This window comes from Coturnix japonica, chromosome 4 (genome assembly GCF_054131305.1).
Source record: "Coturnix japonica strain WE chromosome 4, WE-NBRP24, whole genome shotgun sequence".
Lineage (NCBI taxonomy): Eukaryota > Metazoa > Chordata > Aves > Galliformes > Phasianidae > Coturnix > Coturnix japonica.
This window is the reverse complement of record NC_140666.1, coordinates 30593560-30612961: the sequence shown is the minus strand read 5'-3', so window position 1 is coordinate 30612961 and position 19402 is coordinate 30593560. Positions and strand designations below refer to the sequence as shown.

At 36.0% G+C, this 19402-nt stretch overlaps 1 protein-coding gene across 12 annotated transcripts in view; it reads right to left on the bottom strand.

Annotated features, from left to right (window-relative positions):
• Positions 1–19402, bottom strand: part of PALLD (palladin, cytoskeletal associated protein) — a 169374-nt gene that overhangs the window by 125260 nt on the left and 24712 nt on the right. For 4 of the 12 annotated variants that reach the window (XM_085544833.1, XM_085544835.1, XM_085544837.1 and 1 more), the window contains exon 1: positions 8470–8589. The exons of 5 other annotated variants lie outside the window; for them this stretch is intronic. The gene's annotated coding sequence lies outside the window, so the exon portion shown is untranslated. Of the gene's footprint in view, positions 1–8289; positions 8590–19402 lie in introns of those variants that run through there. 3 more of the 12 variants (XM_015860908.2, XM_085544834.1, XM_085544836.1) reach the window with 1 other exon arrangement.

Below are 19402 nucleotides of genomic sequence, written 5' to 3'. Positions count from 1 at the left end.
GACCTAGGTTTACATCACATTACCACTTCTTGTACTCAGTATGAGAAGAACGCAGTCTCAGGAAGAAAAGAAAGAAAATTAGAAGCAGTGAAGACAGTTACAGGAGGTTAGAAAAGCTAAATACTTAACAATCACATGTAAAATACCGAACATTTTTCAGGCCCAAAGAACTGTTGAGGCTTGTAGGATTAACACAATTACATGTCTAACTAAAATGGAATGCATATTGTCCGTAACTGAAACACTGCTCTTTGTACACTTCTTTGAACAGGAAAGGATTTTTAACTATCATTCTGTAATTATTTTGCCATATGTGGAAGGGAACTTCTTACATAACAGCCAGGCATAATAATCTTCCAGGGATAATATTTCGGACTTTGAGGGAAGGACTGAGTTAAGGAGTAAAGAGAGTAGAGAAAGAGGGTGAAATTGCTTTTACACAGTTTAAATTTTATACGTGAGGTACACTGTGTTTAATACAATTGTGGTGAGTTAGTGGTGAGTTCAGGGCTTGCAATACAGTCTTCATATGAAGCAGGAATACTTCTCAAAACCATAATAGTTAAAAAGAAGCCAAGAAGAATTTTAGATCAATAGTTCTATTTCACAGAGAGGAGGGAAAAAAAAAAAAAAAAGAGGAAATAAAAGAAACAACAACAACAAAAAACCTTGAATAAGGAAATGCTAACAATTTGCAGATCAGCAATAAGGAAAAAAAGAAGTGTTCATCCAGTGTATGTAGTCTAATACATACTATAAACACGAATGGCAACAGTGAAATTTACCTTCAGAACTAGCAAAGATCTTGCTGGAGTTGTGAAAGGTAGGAAATTATTGTATCAACTATGACGTATATTGCAGCCTCTGTGCTTTTTAAATGCACAATTAAGTGACCCTTGCAGAATTATCTGCATTATTGCAGCTGAATAGCTAAGCCTTTTAATTTTCATCTGGAACATTAGCTAAACTATATCAGATTAAATACAAAACTGTTTCATATGGGTGCCATTCCTGCCATCATTTCCCTCTTTGTGGTAGGTAATTCCAAGCTAGAGACAGTAAATATGACTTCGTTGACTGGAAGATAAAATACTTGGTTCCCGTGAGTCAGGACAGTAATGCAGCAGTTGAAATCAAAGGAAGAAAACTGTCAGCTGTTTTGTCGGTGCCTTGCATGAAGTTTGACAGCAGTCAGGCTACAGTGATGGGCACTGTCCTGCAGAACAGCAGAGACTGCAGAGAACGAGTCAGCTCTCACTGACCATGACTTTCAGTAACAGCAGAAGGTCTCAGGTGCCAAGCAGGGAAACTACTAATACTGAAACATTCAAGATGACAATGATCTGTATTCCCAGACCGTTGCAGAAATGTTGATGATAATCCATGCAGAACATTATACATTAATGAATAAAGGCAGAATAGAACACTAATCCATTTACCCATATCTTGATTGTAACTATGCAGCCAAAGCATGACTGAATTTGTTTCATATATTTACAGATAACAAAAGCAGCAATCGTATCATTAGAACAGATGGTTTGGCTGAACTTAGGGGCATGTGACTTGGAGACCATATAATAATTTCTGTTAGGAGATCAAAGCCATGATGATCATTAAGCCTTTAAACAATGTCCTCATTCAAGTGCCCTCAGAACTATTTGGAAAAAAATGATAATTGTTTTTCGAGGGTTTACGTGACATACCTAACAATATATAGAAACAAAATTGCAGGAAAAAAAAGAAGTTAATGTCTTGGTGTATTAAAAACTAAAAAAAATAAGACATAGTAACTACTAACACTCTGGTGCTTTGTTTTTGTTTTAGATCAACAATTTCTGACTGTTTGTTCATAAATGAAAACAGAATGTTGTACACAAACCCTACTCTGCTGTTGTGACAAGTTTTCACTTAAACAGGGAGCAGCAGCAGAAATTCTGATTATTCCAGTTCAATTTTAGTCTAAGAACTTTCTTTGTGCTTTTTAAAGTTTGATATATATTGAATTTTTATATTGTTTTCACATTTTCTTGCCAACCCAGAAGGTAGCAGGGACTACATAGTCAAGACCCAGCAAAAAATGCAGCCAGTTTGCACTTTTTTGAAAATGGTTGACATTTTTGTCAATTTTAGTCCTCAATTTATAGATTTAATAATTCCTAAATAGGCTACTCTCCTTCATCTGTACAGCTAATGCCTGCTGTATTGAATACATTCTTTAATTTGTAATTCTGATTCTTTGCCACTGACTATATAATGCCAACTGGAACTGTGAGAAAACTATTTAAGAAGAAATTGAGAAAAGGAAATTTTTAAAGCTAGAGCTGAGGTCACGTATATAATTGTATTACATCATAACCTAAATCTTAACTTTCTTTTCAACAATAGAGGAGTATCTAGATGAGCCAGAGCAGTTCCGACACTTTGCAAACCTATATTTGTAACACAAATAATTTCTAAGCCTACTGGTGTGGAATGAAACCAGCACCTTTTTGAATTACAATTTTAAACGCTGACTAGCAAAAAAAGTACATCATCAATACTGCTTATGTGTGTTCTGATTCATAAACTATTTTTAGCAAAAACACCCTTTTCACAGTTCTTGGTGAAAAGAATGTTTAATCTGTATGTGGCAGTTGTCATCTTCAGAACTGTACTTTCCTTGGATACACTATTTCCTTATATCCTATTTCAGAGGTAGGTACAATGACATACATAGCAAAGTCACCCATCAGGAGCTAAAGCAGAATTCAGACCTTTGCAGATAACATCTGGGGAGTCTGAGAATAAATCCAGCATGTGTCAAATGAAGGGGACTAGTTGAGACAGCAGATGAGAGGAAGGAAAGGGTGGGGAAGGAAGGCTGTCTTTGGAGCCACGGTTGTCCCAAAGCAGCAAAACCTATGCCACCATTTCCTCAGCATCCTTCCTTATGCACAGCATCCTTTTACAGAAATTACAAAGCACAGGCAAGATGTTACTGACTTACTGTCTTTACTGGGCAGAAAGACACTTGTCATTAAGCTTAACCTCTGAATTAGTGTACACATCAAAACTTATGAGACTATTAAGGGGAAGACAGCACTTATTACCTAAACCAGACCTGAGGACTAGGTATCCTAGGCATCCCATTTACCTAATGAACAGTGATTAACTTATGCTGCCTGTTCAGCATCTACTGAGTACAGCTAAAGCATTTACACACTGTCATAGGCTGCAAGACGCAGCACAGCTCTCGCTTAATGCTTTGGTGCCATCCTTTTAGAAAAGCTTAAATCCATAGCTGCCAGCTGCCAAAAGCAACACAATTTGAACGCATGCGCACACAGTGTTATGAGCTCAAGTCACTATCTGGGCTGCTATGGCCACTGCCTACGTGCTCTGTACATTCATCACATCCAAGATTTCTCCCATATACTGACACATACTGGCGCAGCCATCCATATTTCAAATCATAACATGTATTTTTCACCATTATTAAGAAAAATGAAATATTAAATAGTATCAAAAACCACTTTTATGGGAAAACTGAAAATTACACAGGAATCCAACATGTTGGTGGGCAGTGCTCTAGAATGCTTTACAGCTATGCACATTACTGCAATGACTAGTATTTACATATGCTTTCTTTAGCCCAAGTAGATCCTAGAATTCTTTGATCCTTGTTTCCAGCCCTTTTCAATGATGCCTCTTTTCACTGTTTAAAAAACTGAAGTAAGTGAGGGGTAAGTGAGTATTTTGCTTACAGATAGTCAATCCAGATTGTCCTACAGTCAGAAAATGCCAAAGGAGTAGTCCTAAGTTTGGCAAGAATGACAAGTTACACATTAATACTGACTAACACTTAGAAGCTCTATCAGTGCTGACCTTGAAATGCAGCACAGAAACAAATATTCAGATCTTTCTATAAAACCTTATGCCCCCTATATCATGCAGCAGAATTTTACCAGCTCTGTTTCACCCTCTCAACTTCTCACTGAGATCTCTCCTTCCATTTTTTTTTTTTGGTTTTGTTTGTTCTTTCTTGTGTGTTTTTTTTTCCTGGTATAAAAGCTGCATTGTTTTATCTTTACTACAATTGTCAGGTCTATAAACAATTCAAGTCAGTTTGTATGTATTTCATGTGCATTAATACAGTATAACTGTACACTGAAGGAACACAATAACACATCAGGGACAGAAATTTCACCTCTTATCAACGTAAATCTGTTATTCAGAAATAACGCTAGTTTTCTCATCTGCATTATGCACTCCAAGGTTACGAATATCTTTTAAACATTCACACTGCAGTTTATGTAAGGCAGAAATTAACTACACAGTGATTTGTCAACACTGGTTAAAGGTTGATGCTGGCTTTTTTTTTTTCTCTCTCTCCAGATTTCACCATTCTTTAAAAAAAGTTAAGAGAAAAGTTCACGTGGAAATTAGAGAAAAAAGTGATATTCAGAAACTAGTTCAAAAGGATGTACACAACCTTATGAAGGCTTATAGTCTTTTCCCAGTTTCAGCCAGCTAAATTTACTACCCTGGTACTTAAAGACAGCAAAAATCTTGTAATTTTGTATTGCATTTGCTGTTGCCGAGTAATAGTTTCATACTGTTCCTAGACAGTTTAAGAAATCTTCTTCCTATTTACTTCATTTTACAACCAGAGAATAAGTAATTTATCTATATACAATGAGAAAGGCCATTGTCCTTCATTTTTACTTTCCATACCTTCCATAATTTAATTGGAACAGAACATATTTAGTGAGATGCATGACTGACAGATACATCTTCCCTCATCTCTGTCTTTCTCCTTCTCTTTCAAATCAGGTCCCTGTAATGTAAGAATTCTTGGGGTACGTTTGCTGTAATGTAGGAGAGAGGCATGTTTGTATTCCATGTAAAATATTCAAAGAAGCCATCTCTCCTTTTAGTCAAAGGAACGTTAAAAACTGTTTTAACCCTGACCTTATCATTGAATGCCATGATCCCAACGCTTAGCCTCCAGGCAATTAAGAAAAAAACTGTTTGAGTACATTCAGCCAACAATTTCCACGTTAAAAAAAAAGTCTAAGTTGGAGCCATGTGGTCTCAATCAGGCAGTAAAAAAACTCCCTGTTATGTTCGTAAATGCAGAACTGCAGTATGCCTATAACCCCTCTTTTAAATCATCTTAACCAGATCTGAATCACTCTCACCACAAATGATTCGGTGGCCCTGGAATGTGCTGGGGTAGACAGAGTTGCTCTGCAATGAACATTGGGACATCTCCCTCTTCCCTAGTGTTACAAGTGTTGCAGCAAAAAAAAAAACAGTCTTTAAAAGGTGAAAGCCAAGACAAAAAAAAAAAAAAAAAGAAAAAAAAAAAAAAAAAGGAAAAAAAAAAAGAAGTGACATCACAGTTGAATCATTCAAGGAAAAAAGGAAAAAAATGCAACTACTGCCTAATAAATCAGAGCTGTAAGCCACAAACCAAAGCCAGCCAGTACAGCCACAGGACAGCTTTTCTTGCTGAAGCAGAGATACCACAAGCAGCTGGCAGATACATGTGTAATTGTAGTCAGAGAGAGGTACTGAATTCATTAAGCTAGCCAGACTCAGAAAAGTTGATCAATTAAGAAAGCAGAATAATCATGATTTCAGTAACAATCTGTGCATCCCTTTACAAAGCACTGCAGCATTGCTTAACATGGGCTGCCACAGTTCTTGGCACAGATAATAATTTATGTGGTGCTTCATTAAAAGATTATAGACTGATCACTTAGGATGAATCAAAGCCTGTGAGGTACTTGCATAACCTGGATAAACACTGCTAGTGAGGAAGAACTAAGCACCTTAGCTTTCTCAGGACCTCATAGAAGGAGTTCCAAAATGTTACTTACTTTTACAATTATAATAGAGGAGGGGGAATGTAATTCCCCGGGGTCTTCTAAAAGTCAAATTTAAGGAGCAAATAAGCAAGCCTTGCTTAACTAACTGCAAGATTCTAAAATGTCACTTCCTCTTTAAAAGTCTGTCTACAGCCTGAAAGATTTTTTTGTGTCTTAAATCACCTCAAAAAGCAATTGAAACATGTGGCCAAAGCGAAGTGCATTTATAACAGGAATAGACCAGAGCCAAGAGGTTTGGATCCAGATATTAACCTTCTCATACAGCAGACATGGTAGAATCCAAGGTTTTTGGTTAAGGCCCATCTCTGAATTTCCTCACTGCCAAACCTCACAGTCAGTAGAAAGTATGCATTAGCACATCAAAGCAGGAAAAAAAACATAAAGATGTCACATTCTTCCAGTACATCAATGGGGAAGAAAAAAAAAAAGAAGAAGAAAAAAAAAAAGAAAAAAGAAAAATGAAGTCATTATAGCACCCATGTAAACTGTGAAACTGAAAGCAACTGCTGAGAAAACCTGACGTAGTGCCATTAGCAGGGGGGAGCCCAGCACTGGAAAACCCTATTCCATTTTTAGCTCCGAAAAAGAATCTTTGCTAGTTCTAGTTTGCAATTCCAGTTCAGTGAATAACTTGCCAAAAATAGAGCTAGTAACTGCCATAGAAAGAAATGCCATAGTCCACAACAGATAAAATCTGTACTAAACTTCAGCAACATTGTAACATATTGGAAACTATTCTACTGAGCACTATTTTGCAATTATTTGCAATTAACAGAATTTAGCAGATGTTTTTTTTTTTTTTTTTAACCAATTGCCACACTAAACAGAAGTGTAAAAGTCAGAATGAGTGAGCATTGGTTACCTATTTCTGAATTAGAAAATAACCAAAAGTTATAGACCTCAGTACAAGCAGGTAAGTGTCAGTGACTTCCCTACTTTGCACAAGCACTCGTTTGCACATTCAGCATCTGTTTCATGTGACTCCATAAGTTTCTGAGAAACCAGCAGTAAATGAGGCAGTAGAGGAAAGGGACTGCTTGCCAGACAACATAAAATATAGAAATAACTACTTGAAGAAGTTAATGGAGCCAGAGTTAAGCAAAAATAAAGGAAAAAAAAAGCTTTCATCTTTCCAGGTCAGTTGCCTTTACTAGTAAAGTGTAAGTTCATGTTTATGCTTTCAACGTACTTAAATACACTCAATCACCTGATCTTCTCCCCTTCCCTACATTTATTACGTATTTTAACATTTGGATTTCAAGGGTTTCTTATATGTCACTTGAAGATAACCCACACAGTGAGACAAAACAGTGTACTGATAGCAGTGCTTATCAGTATCTTTAAAGCAAATGGTTCCCTATAGTGAATTTCTTTTGACAGCTAGGTAGCATTTCTGAAAGCAAGGCATTTGGATTAACCTGCTGCTATACTGATTGTTATAAATTTTCTCTGAAAGACAAAATAGAAAGAGAGGAAATTTAATTAAAAAGGAAAAAGAAAAAGAAAAAAAAGAAAAAGAAAAAAAAGAAAAAGAAAAAGAAAAACAAAAACAAAAACAAAAAGAAGAAAAAAAGAAAAAAAAGAAAAAAAAGAAGAAAAAGAGAAAGATCTGAGTTACAAAGCAATTGATCCTGCTAGCAAACTTTGAAGAGAGCAGTAGTAAAGCTTTTAAATAAAGCAAGGACAGCTAAATCACTTTGCTTATTGGAAAAGCACCAAGTTTCTTTTTGCAAGTTCTTGTCCTTTCTATGATAGCCATTTATCCAAGCACATACTTTCTTAGACAGTACATTAGCTTTTATTTTCATGCTCGAGACCAGAAGGCCGTCAAACTTTTTGCTTTTAAAATCAGATTCACTCAGATCCTAAGGGCAGGGGGGCCAGAGGGAGGGACGACACACGACAAGGGGACAACCTCTGAATGAATGCCAGTCATTTGAAATAAGTGTATTTTCAGTTCCTATAAGATAAACAGTCTTAGGAAGTATCTCATCCTTTTTCACTCCTCCTCCTCCTCCCTGAACTTTAGTTCTATACGTACTCTATATGATAGAAGATCATTCCTTCCCAAGTCTCAGCTTTCTACTTAAAAGAAAGGGGTTACTCTGCAAGTTAAAGTCACTCTATTCTACACAATACAAAACAAAGCAGATATGCAGAAAACCCAATGCTGAATCAATTTGGAAAGCTTTCCAGAATTGTACAGGTGTTCAGGAATTTGGCTAAAATATACACATTCTTGTACAGCTTTTCAGAAAACGAGCAATGAAGAAAATTCTACTGCTAGGCAATGCTCAGACTCCACAATAGCTGCAGACACTCCGTGTGAATCATTCACGTACTTCTTTCCCCTCCCCTGCTGTAGTAAAGCAACTACTCTGTTTCTTGCATCTTTACACATAATGCTGGCACTTACCGTGGTGGAACAGAGGGACCCCTACCCCCCACAAAGAAGGTGATGGCTGATCGTCTCTGGATTCTTTATTTCATGACTACTCCCAGCTCTTTGCTTTGCTGCTCTAAATTCAGCCTAGTTTGCAGAAGAGCACAGAAAATATTAATAGAGAGCTGAGTTGCCAAAATTCCAGCCACTCACAGTCAGCAATGAAGACGTTCTCCCCAGTTCTGTGTGATTCCAAAGAACAAAGCCTGCTGGCAATGAGGAAGCGGAGTTTAAGTCCCGTGGCTTCAGTCCAGCTGTTGCTCTCTCGCTTTTGCTTCAGAGTACGTGAGAGCGTTTGTATGAGCTTGTAACGCATGCAAGAGATGGGGGCTGGGAAAAAGGGGGTGTGTGTAAGGGGAGGGAATGCTAGTCATATCCAAAAATAACATGAAGAAAGTAATGTGGCGATCCCTCTCCCCCCATTCTCTCCTCTTATCACATGTACAGTGAGTATCTGTACCCTAAGATTCTGATCTAAAGTGTGGGTAAAGAAAAAATTTCCAGTGTGACTTGCAACTCATTTGGTTGTGCTATTAAACTGTAACTGAGGTGTTCCATGCTTAAGAGGGCACGTCAGAAGAAGCATGATTTAGTAGCATGCTTGATGATACTGAAGCCAAAGTGCATTTTTCACTGTATGCTTTTACTTGCTTGTAAACCACAGAGAAAGAAACAGAGATTACTATTGAAGTTTTCTACCTGTCTGAAAAAAAGCAGTACTGCATTTGCCTTTCCAGAAGTCTATGAATTCCAGTCCTAGGTATTTCTAGATACTACTTAATGATGATTGTTCTAAAAGAAAATATTGTGACATTACAGTATGATGCAGAAATAGAGACATAATTATATCACTATGTTGTTTCATTTTCCCCTACTTTTTCAAAAATTGTTTTTTCTAAATAAATTCCACAGTCAGGAAAGTACTACATCAAAAGAAAAAAAAAAAAATCAACTTCCACAATATGAAGCCTTGTCAGTTAAAGAAAAAGCAAGAAAGAAGGCACCACAGAACAAACAACAACAACTAGTTGTTCTTTCCCATGTAATCAAAAATCTATAAGGTAAATATTGTCAGCAGTAAAAAGCTTTAGAATATTGGTTCCAATAATAATCCTGGGCTTTTAAAATCTTAAAAATGGTCGTCTGTAAGTGAACAACAAATATAAGGAAGAATAATAAATCATTAGTGATCTCACCTCATGTTTTCCTAATTGGCTCATTTAATCTGCACTCTGTCACATTAACTTGAGAACCTCTAAATCAATCTGTGTGTCCAGAACCAATCCCTATGATTACTTAGAATTTTTTGGAGAGTCATTATTCCATCAAGTGGAGCTTTAATCTCAAGGGGTGTACTTGAGATATTAGAAGCTAACATAATACGTTTTATGTTTTAATCACACTACTTTTTGAGAAGTGATTAGCATTATTTATTAAAGGGTTTATTAAGACTTGACAATATAAAGAAAGGACAAATTAGTCTTGGATTTAATTTCATCTCACGCAGAATAATTGAACCGAAGTTTTTGAGCTAAGTGATATGGTACATTGTGCTTTAGAAAAGGCATGCTGGTCACTTTCAACAATGAATTTTTCCAAAACAACGGTTCTCAAAGCAGAAGTTAAAGTGGGAAAGGAGGAATTGACCTGTAGGTGTGCCAGTTTTGACAGTGATAAAGAGCCACTTGTTTACACAAGACTTTGTTCCTTAATGCGGAAGACAGTGTAGAACAATCATCAGACATTCAGATTTTCATATCCAGAGTTTTTTGTTTTGTTTTTTTTTAAATTTATTTATTTATTTATTTATTTATTAAAATCTGTTAGTAAAATGACTGAAGCTTTGGATGAAGAGCTTAGGTTTTATAGAGCCCATATAATAATCCTCCCTAAATTCCACCTACATTAAAGAAACTACAGTGCTTTTCCAAAGCTAATGGCAAAAAGAATTGTTATGATAAATTTTAAAATTACAAATACACTCTTTGTCAAAAGTAAGTCTCAGAAGCCTATAGAAACCATCTGGAATGAAAGGAAGTTATGATGATTTAGTTTGCCTTCCTGCATATTCACTAGAGACTGAATTTCAATATATTTTAAGGCCATAAAAAGTTACAGTAAATCCAAGTTCTGTATCAGGAGGTTCCCTGAGCCCTACTGTGATGTACTTTTCTCTTGGTACGTCTACTCCCTGGTAAGCATTACAAAGCTTGGCTCCCTTTCCTGTCTCAAGGTTTGCCAGCCCAAATTTAACTTGACAAACTTCACATGCAAGGAAAGATCAAGATCAGATAAGATTACCTGGGGGCTTTTAGTGCACACCTCATCCCATCTTGAACATCAGCTGCACTGAATTTGCTGAACTGGCTAATTACAGTTCTAACATGAAAAACCATATGCTTTGAGTGGACTACAATAAGCCCATATCTAGTTTCATTGCAATTGAGTCTCCAGAAGAAAGATGTTAGTCCAAAACCTTGGTCCAGACATTTGAGTTTGTTTTGCTGACTACTAATGGAAAAGCACCAGCCTGAAAAAATAGGAATTCAGAGAAAGTCTAAAATTACAACATAAATACAAAATAGCAAGCAAATGAAAAAGTACTGTGAAGCTGTCACCCATTTTCCTCTGTCATTACTAGAGACCCACTAACACAAAATGGTTTTCTTGGGGAATTTGAAACTCAGACAAACAATAACTCAAGTAAAATAAAATCAACTGTGGATGAGTACTGCAGAGGCTGATATTCTACAACTTCCACAAACGTACCCATCAAGTTAGTCATTACTATGATACGTGTTATGTTCTTGCTACTGTTGGAAGTCTATACAGATGGCATGCAGCACAAAAAAATATATATATATAGAATTATTTGTTCTTGTATAATTAGTAAAATACTTAATTTTTCATGTTGCAAAAAAACATTATTCTGCTAATATTGTTGTTATTTTACTCAAATATAATGTAATCCTACTATGGTTAAGAAAATTATGGCAGCTGTATGTCTGCTAATTTGCAAACAATACCTTATTTTCTGCATTACAAACATTTGAGTTGAAAGTTTCAGTTTCTGATGAACATTTCTCAGATTTTGGTTTGCTTTTCAACTGTTGCCAATTCTAGGTACGGAATGAAAATAAAGGGATAGATTCATATTATAGTTTCTTTCACTGAAAGTTCATTTTCATTATATAAAGAAATGAGACAGGTGGGAGTAGTGCTTTGTCTAGTAAGATACAGCCATCATAAATTGACTGCTCCCTGGACCAAGCGGCTACAGTAATTTCTAAAGCAGTAGAAACATGGATCAGAAATCACAACAAGCAAAATACAATTCAGATTTCATAGATGGCTTAAGCATGATCAAAGTGTTCTACCTCATGTCACTGCCGACTCTGAAAAACAAGGTTTTCTCTTACTGCTATATCGTAATGTCCATTCAGAGAGATTACACTCCAGGACTGTTTCCATGAAGAAGTCATTCTATTTCAATTTTTTTTCTCCCTCCAGAATAATAGTTTAATATAACAACAACCACGTACCAAGGGGGAAAATTCAATTTTACTCACTTATTTTGACAACTTCCTAGACACAAGCTCTGGCAAAATGGTCCATTTAATAACTTTAAAGTCTTGTACTTTGTATGCACAAATGTGTTCCCAATATAGCATATGTAAGTTTGACATTCATCAGTAAAGGTCACACAGTGTATGAATGTAGGGAGCACTCTCATGACCAGAACTATAATCTATTAAAAGAAACAAGACTGGTGAAAAAGGTGAAAAACTGAGCTCAGCCCATGTATATTGCTCAAATATTTTCTTTTTAGTATCTAAATACCATAGGTTAGTATCTGCATCATCTTAACAATGACCTATTCTGAATTCACCTTTGATTAGGAAGAATTTTAAAGCTTGTTCTTTAATATCTGTACAGCCCCTTCAACTTCTGATCATGATTTCTTCTGATCTCCATAACCCTCATTACTCCTTGAGATGTGTGTTTTTTCAAGAAGGGGAAATATTTCTGATGTAGTTGTTTAGAGAGGATTTTATTTTTCTCTGTAAAAATAATGTGGGGAGCATTTCCATTCTCTGAAATTATTTAGAAGTCAAATTTTCATTTTCAGGGTGGCTAAGGAATACTAAAGGTATTTAGTTTTTGGAAGATATAACTCTGAATTTCTGAAGTCCTCTCTTACAAAAATAAGGCAAGCTATTTAGGACTAGAGGGAATGGTTTCAAGCTGCAGCAGGGGAAATTCAGGATGAATTTCTGAGAAGTAATATTACTTCTCAGAAAGGGTGGTCAGGCACTGGAATGGACTGCCCAGGGAGGTGGTGGCCCTGGGTGTGTTCAAGGAATGACTAGATGTTGTTTTGAGGGACATGGTTTAGTGGGAGCTATTGCTAATAGGTGAACGGTTGGACTGGATGATCTTTTTAGGTCTCTTCCAACCTCGGTGATTCTATGATTCTATGATTAAGGGTATTTTCCTCTAACAATTATACTTAAACTCTTAGAGCAAATATGATATAAATCAGAGAAAATTAAAAAAGAATCCTAACTTTCCTTCCATAAAAACTGTCTGCATAGAAAGAGAAATCAGTGTATGGAACACTACTTTTGAAGTCTTTAACATTTCTATTTACAAATAATTTTATTCACTTACACCTAAGCAGTAGATATGCACAAGTACAGGGCATTAGAAACAGCCATGTAGGATATGTATATAGAGGAATATGTTCAAATATCTCAGAATGTGGTAAGTCATGAGGTTTCTTCCACACAATGCAAAGTCAGAATTAGTATCATTCCTAAACTGAAGGTTTAGAGAAATGATAAGCTTCTCAAACTCTGTGCCTGCGAAAGTGAAAAGTATGTACAAGCTACAGCCTCAACCAGGATGTCCCCAAAGTCAGAATCGGCATCATACTGACAGTATGCATACACACAGGTTTCATTTTCCAAGCATTTTATTGCTGCATTTTAACATAAACTAGTAGAAATACACTATTTTGTTACAATTATATCAATAAAAATTGTCATCGTTTTGACTTAAATCTAAAAGCCAATCAAATGTAGGAATGCTGTCGAATACATATCTCTTTCATTTTGATGTCAGCAGGAATTCCCCATAGGCTCACACACCCAAGAACAGTTTTAATAACTTACTTTCCAAATCAGTTACTACATCTGATTTCAGTGAAAGTTTGTTTACTTTTCGGAGGTACATACAGGCACCCCAAGCCCAAAAAAGCCAAATGACTGAAGTATTTGTTTGAAGAGTTATAGAATCTCCCGTTTATTTTATTTCCTTTTAAAGCCAATGTAATCTCAGAATAAGCATATACTAATCATTTTCAAAATAGGTTCTGTTTGAGTTGCTAAGTGACTAAATGTAAAAGCGCTTTAAAAAGATATCTGAACTGAAATAGCAGTAGGGGGGACATGAGGGGAACCGAACACTTCTACAGGCCAACACATTCACTCAATTCATGCACTGTCTGTATGATTGATACAATGACAATAATCTGCTTGAGTCTACAGCGCATAGGAACTATTCTTAATTGACAGTAGATCTGAGAAATCTCATGCCTTCTCTGATGCTTCTGTATATCTTCAGTTTCAGTTCACTTTCATCCTCATGATGAGGGAACAAACAAGACTGGAGTGTGTAAACAGGAAATGATTCTCTATTATCTGTTGTCACAAAATACAAACCCAAGTAGTCTCTTTCAAAACATGCACATATTCTGTCAGAATCAAAGATTCCACAAATAAACTAACCCACTGAAAGCTGCTGTAGAATATTATATGCCTCCTTCCATAAGAAAGTACAAACACAGTTCAATGCTAAAGAATGTGAAAATAACAGAACAAACCTATAACTTGTTGCAGTTCTTGTAAAACAGTTATCAGATTGAACACTACCTAGTTCAGCCCCTATTGTATCCTTTTTATTAAAAAGTAAAAAAATAAAACAATTCTTAATCTTATTCCGTTATCTGACAATAGTTACTACAAAAAACATCTTGAGAAGTGCTAGAAAGAAGGTGTAGCTTGAGCACAGGATAAAATGTCCATGGTTGTTTTTCCAACGCATCAGGAACCACACTGGTTTAGCAACTTTTCTTTCACATGAAACTAGGTAAAAGCCTGGGGCAACTGACCAGGCTCTGTTGCCAATACAACAGTATTGGTACTTCATTATCAATATCTCCTTTCCCATGCAAACTTATGCTCAGGCAGTCTGCAGGTGACACTACTGCTATCTGGACACCAAATCCATTTTAGCCAAGAAACAAGAAATCAAAGAGCAATAATAGAATAGAATAGTAGAGCAGAATAGTAGAATAGAAGCTCATAAAATTTTCTTCCAGTAGTTTCCAGAAAGTAACAAAATAATCACTGAATTCTGTACAATATATTTTCTGTACTATACGTGTACACATATGTACACAATTTAGTTGCAATTCTAAGAATCTGTGAAGAGCACAGTCCGAGAACCTTGTTCTTAGTTTAGTTTATGTGTTATGTCAATATGAGCACTGTCAAAGTCCTTATGCTACAATCTAATAATCATCAGGAACTTAATAATAAAATGGAGCAACATAACAAGAGATTTGTATAGCCTCTATCCCACAGCTGTAGCAAAATCCTTCAGCCCTCATACAGAACAGAATATCCATAGGTGTCTTGTTTTGAAACATAGCTCCTTTTAGCTCTTAAATAACAATTCTGAGAGTGAAGGAATATGTTTCTGAAGTCTCTATTAGTAAAAGCAGATTAAATGAAGCAATTCAGCGACTAGTTAATTTTTAATAAAATAAAAGCATATTTTAAAATTGAAACAACATGTATTTTGAGAAAAGAAGGGAAGGAAAGAAGGAGTGCAGCTAAACTGAGAAGGAAACCCTCATTTATTTATTTTTAATCATATCACAGAATCACAGAATGACCCTGGTTGGAAGGGACCTCAAGGATCATGAAGCTTCCACTGCCTGACAGGGCCACCAAACTTCCACATTTTCTAGATCAGGTTGCCCAGGGCCCCATCCAACTTGGCCTCAAAATATCCTAAAAGTTATCTGTGATCAAGCTTTCAATTGATAACAAGGCGTCTGACACCCTCTGAAAGTTACACAACAGTTATTAAAAAATAGGTTGCACTGTTTACATCAAAACCACGCAAAACTGCAACTGTTCTGTCCTTGTCACTCCAGAACCCCTATTCACAGTAAACAGCAGACTGAAAAAAACTAGCAACCACACTGCCCTAAAATGGGAAGAACAACCTTCTTGTAATGAAACACAGCAACTGGTTTAAGCCTAGTGAAAATCACTGTTTTTTTTTCAGGATGTGTTTACTAAGCAGTAGAAGCATTTAGCAGAGTTGATAGTTAGCCAGCATTTATAAAATCTCATAAAGAAAGTAGCTAAGCTCGAGAAACAAACCTTTTGTATTGGATTCCAATGCTAGATTCACTAGTATTGGAGAAGATATTACAGCCATGATGACAGGACTATTTTTTATTTTCAAAAAGCAAATAAAAAACTGACCAGATTTTGACAAGATTTTATGATTTAATACTACTGGAAAATATAAACTGCTGGCACACATGCTTTATGCTAGATGAAGGCAGCATTTCAGAAGGTAAAAAAAAAGCCATGCAAACTCACATCTATCTAAGATGACATATTAATATTACATCTACTTATTTAAAAAGAGATCCTCTCTAACACTATTGATGCATACCCTCTGTAAACAAGTGGCAAAGCTTGGAATTTTTCCTCCTCAAATATTTATAACATTACATTTTGAGATATACCATATTAAATAAGCAAATGCTATGTTTCTTGAAGGTTAAAAAAAAATTTCATTATCAATGAAACAGAAAAAAGATCGTATTTGGATATAGAGGGTAGGGACTAAAAATAACTTAAGAATTACCACTTGTCCTAGAGGAATTATTGTTATCAGCAGAAAATGAAATAAAAGCTAAATCTAAAGAATCTTCCAAAAGTATATACAACTCTTGCAATATTTTTGGTGAAATCTTACTCATTTATGTATTCCTTACATCATTTCACTTTGGAGTCTTGCCAGTTCTTTCTTTCTTTCTTTTTTTTTTTAATTTTTTAAGTATGTAATGTCTCTAAGAATGACTTCCAGAAAATACATTTTTGGCACAAGCACTGAGGATTAGACCGGGTTGGGGAAAGCTCCCAATAGATCACCTTGCAGAGACTGCTGACTGGACCACAAGGGGGTCCCAGTTCACGCACAGCCTGGAATGGGCCTCCCTTGAACATCAATCAATGCTTTTTATATAGAAGCAAGCTTGCTTTGGCTGTTTGGATAGCTGTGGAGCGGAGGCTGAGTTTTACCAGGCTGCTTGCTTCACCTACTTCTGGGACAAATCCCCTTTCATCATTTGAAAAAATCTTAAAAATGCTATTCAGGAGGATTAACTGTGCAGCAGTAATTCTTCAAAAGTAACTTGAGGTAAACCACATATTTCTATTCCTGAATACAGGAGAAAATCAGTTCAGGAAATTACCTCATAGGCAGATTAAAAAATAAAATTAAAAATGGAATAAAATAAAAATTATAAAGTCATGCTAAACAGAAAATGCTACTCCCCTTCTAAACCATTGTTGAAATGTAGAAGGGGGCTGTGCTGTGAGAGGTAGCATGATATGTGCATGCTGATATATGTATTTTTGGTAGTGTTTGTGGCTAGCAGTAGCTGAAGCTGTGACCAAGATTTATTTTCACTCCCTTTAATTGCATTTTAAAATTATGGTTTTTCTGCAGACCCTCAAATGTCTGATGTTGCCAAATATACAACAGATTCTGCTCACCAAAACAAGATTTTGTAAATGTTTAAATATTCAAGCATTTTGGAAAATCAGGCTATTTACTGGAGCTCACAGAAAAAATTTAAGAAAAAATGCACTGCATCACTGTGCACTGTGTTATTAAATATATATGTTCCTTTAATAATTGATCCTCACAAATTTGACTGGGATTATTAGGGAAAATAGTTGTTTCTTGGTTGTACTGTCAAAAACAACTATTTCTGTAGCAGAACATTTTGGTCATTTAGAAGTTATATCTAGTTTCCAAGACATCACCTCAAAGAAACCCTGATGCACAGTTTAAGAAACACATATCTACACCACCCCTTCTTCAAAAGCACTCTGCCTTTCCCAAGGAACATCAGCATACTTTTAGTAGTAATGGTAGCCCTGTTTATACTCTTGTTACCACTACCCCTGAGGTGCTAAAGGCTGGGGATTTTTTTTTCAGACCTCTCATGTATGAAGAGTTTCTTCTTGGCAAATCTAAGTTATCCCTAAGCCTGGAGATACTTTTCCCTTCAGATACCCTTCACTTGCAGTGATAGAGAAGATTTTTATATAAACATTCCCTAAAAACTGCCAGTTGGTTTGGGCCATTTCAAGTAGTGATTCCTTTTTTACCTCTGTCTCATCCATCTATTACATACGATTTATTTATTTTTTTAATTTTACAAGCAATAAAACTCAAGCTGTTCTTCATGGATGATTTCTTACAGATATGCAGGATCTACATTTTCATTTCCATAGTACTTTACAAAGCTGTCTGTTGCAGAAATTCCTTTCTCTTCCCTTTACAACTATCAGTGTCAACCCTCAAATTTACACCTTACCATCCCTTCCATGCCCCTTCCAAACAACACATACCATACTGACATCGATACTTCTGGTCTGGTATCTAGAAGCTGACTTAGCAGCAGCTGGACGAACAAAATAATAATTATGCATAATAAGCTGTGCTAACAGAAAAGCCTTAAACTCAGCAGGTATATTCAGTTTAGTTTCTTATTTCAGTAGAACTTTTAAGTAGTTAAAATTTGAAATCTCTACTTTTGATAAATTTTGTAAGAAATTGGCATCTAATACAAATAATATTTTGTAAGAAAGAGGCAGAAGCATTCAGCTGAAGGGCAAGTAGGATGTGACTGTGGTCACACCAAGGAGATCATTTGCAAAAGCTGTGGAGCTTTATCCAGATGAAAAGCTTTCATGAACACTCTGGAATGCTCTAAGAGTGTTTTCATCTATGCAAAAAGGCTGCCCAACACACTGTTTTACTCACTTTGAGCTAACATACATGTGGTGGGTTTTTCTTTGTTGCTTTGTTGTTGTTTTTTTTTTTTTCCTTTCCCCTAGCTCTTTGAAATCCCCTGTACTTTTAACTGAGGCTTTTCACTTTGGTTTATTTATATTTAGTGGTGGAGAGATGAAAGAACAACAAGCAAAAATCAGTGAAAGAGTAACAGTGTCGCACAAGTCTTTGTTGTAAAAATAAGCTTTCTTAATTTCATTCCACATAAAATATCTCCATGACAAAGCTGAAAGTTTCACTCAGAAGAAAACATCAGGACATGTGGAAAACACTAGGTGAAATTATTATGTACATAGATATGGGTAATTAGTACAGTACATACATCAGAGGAGCTTTTTGAATTGAAGCTTTAAACTGAGGATGGTTTTCTCCCACAGAAGGCCATTTCTTAGGCAAAATTTTATAGAATCAGCCTTAGGCATAGCAAGGGCTAGACAGGAGAACATTAGATGGGAGAAACTGCGATGCCTTACCTCTAATTTGTTATGCCCGAGGAACAAATCTTACCTCTGCCTCTTCCCATGCTCTCTTTGTGCTAGGTTGTATGACTCTCAAAAACATGAGAGCACTGAGCCTTTCTTGCCTGCTCACATTCACTCACCAGTGAGATGGTCTTAAGTAATCTGTAGATAATGCTTTCTACCTAAACATTTATCCTTAGTCCTGGTAGACACCTACAGAGAGAGAGAGTTATGGTGTGCTTCTGGCACCCTAAGAATCATCTAGGAGGAACTGAGGTACCTTTCTTGAGGCTGCCATCTGCTCTTTAAATCTAGCTTACAGTCTTCCAACTGCCTTTGATTTGCATTAGAGGATGAAGTGCAATCAACCTCTCATCTTCCTTCAGTTTTGTATTATTTAAAAGATTGTTGCACCCTGTCCATATGTCAAAATAGAACAGAATGAGCGA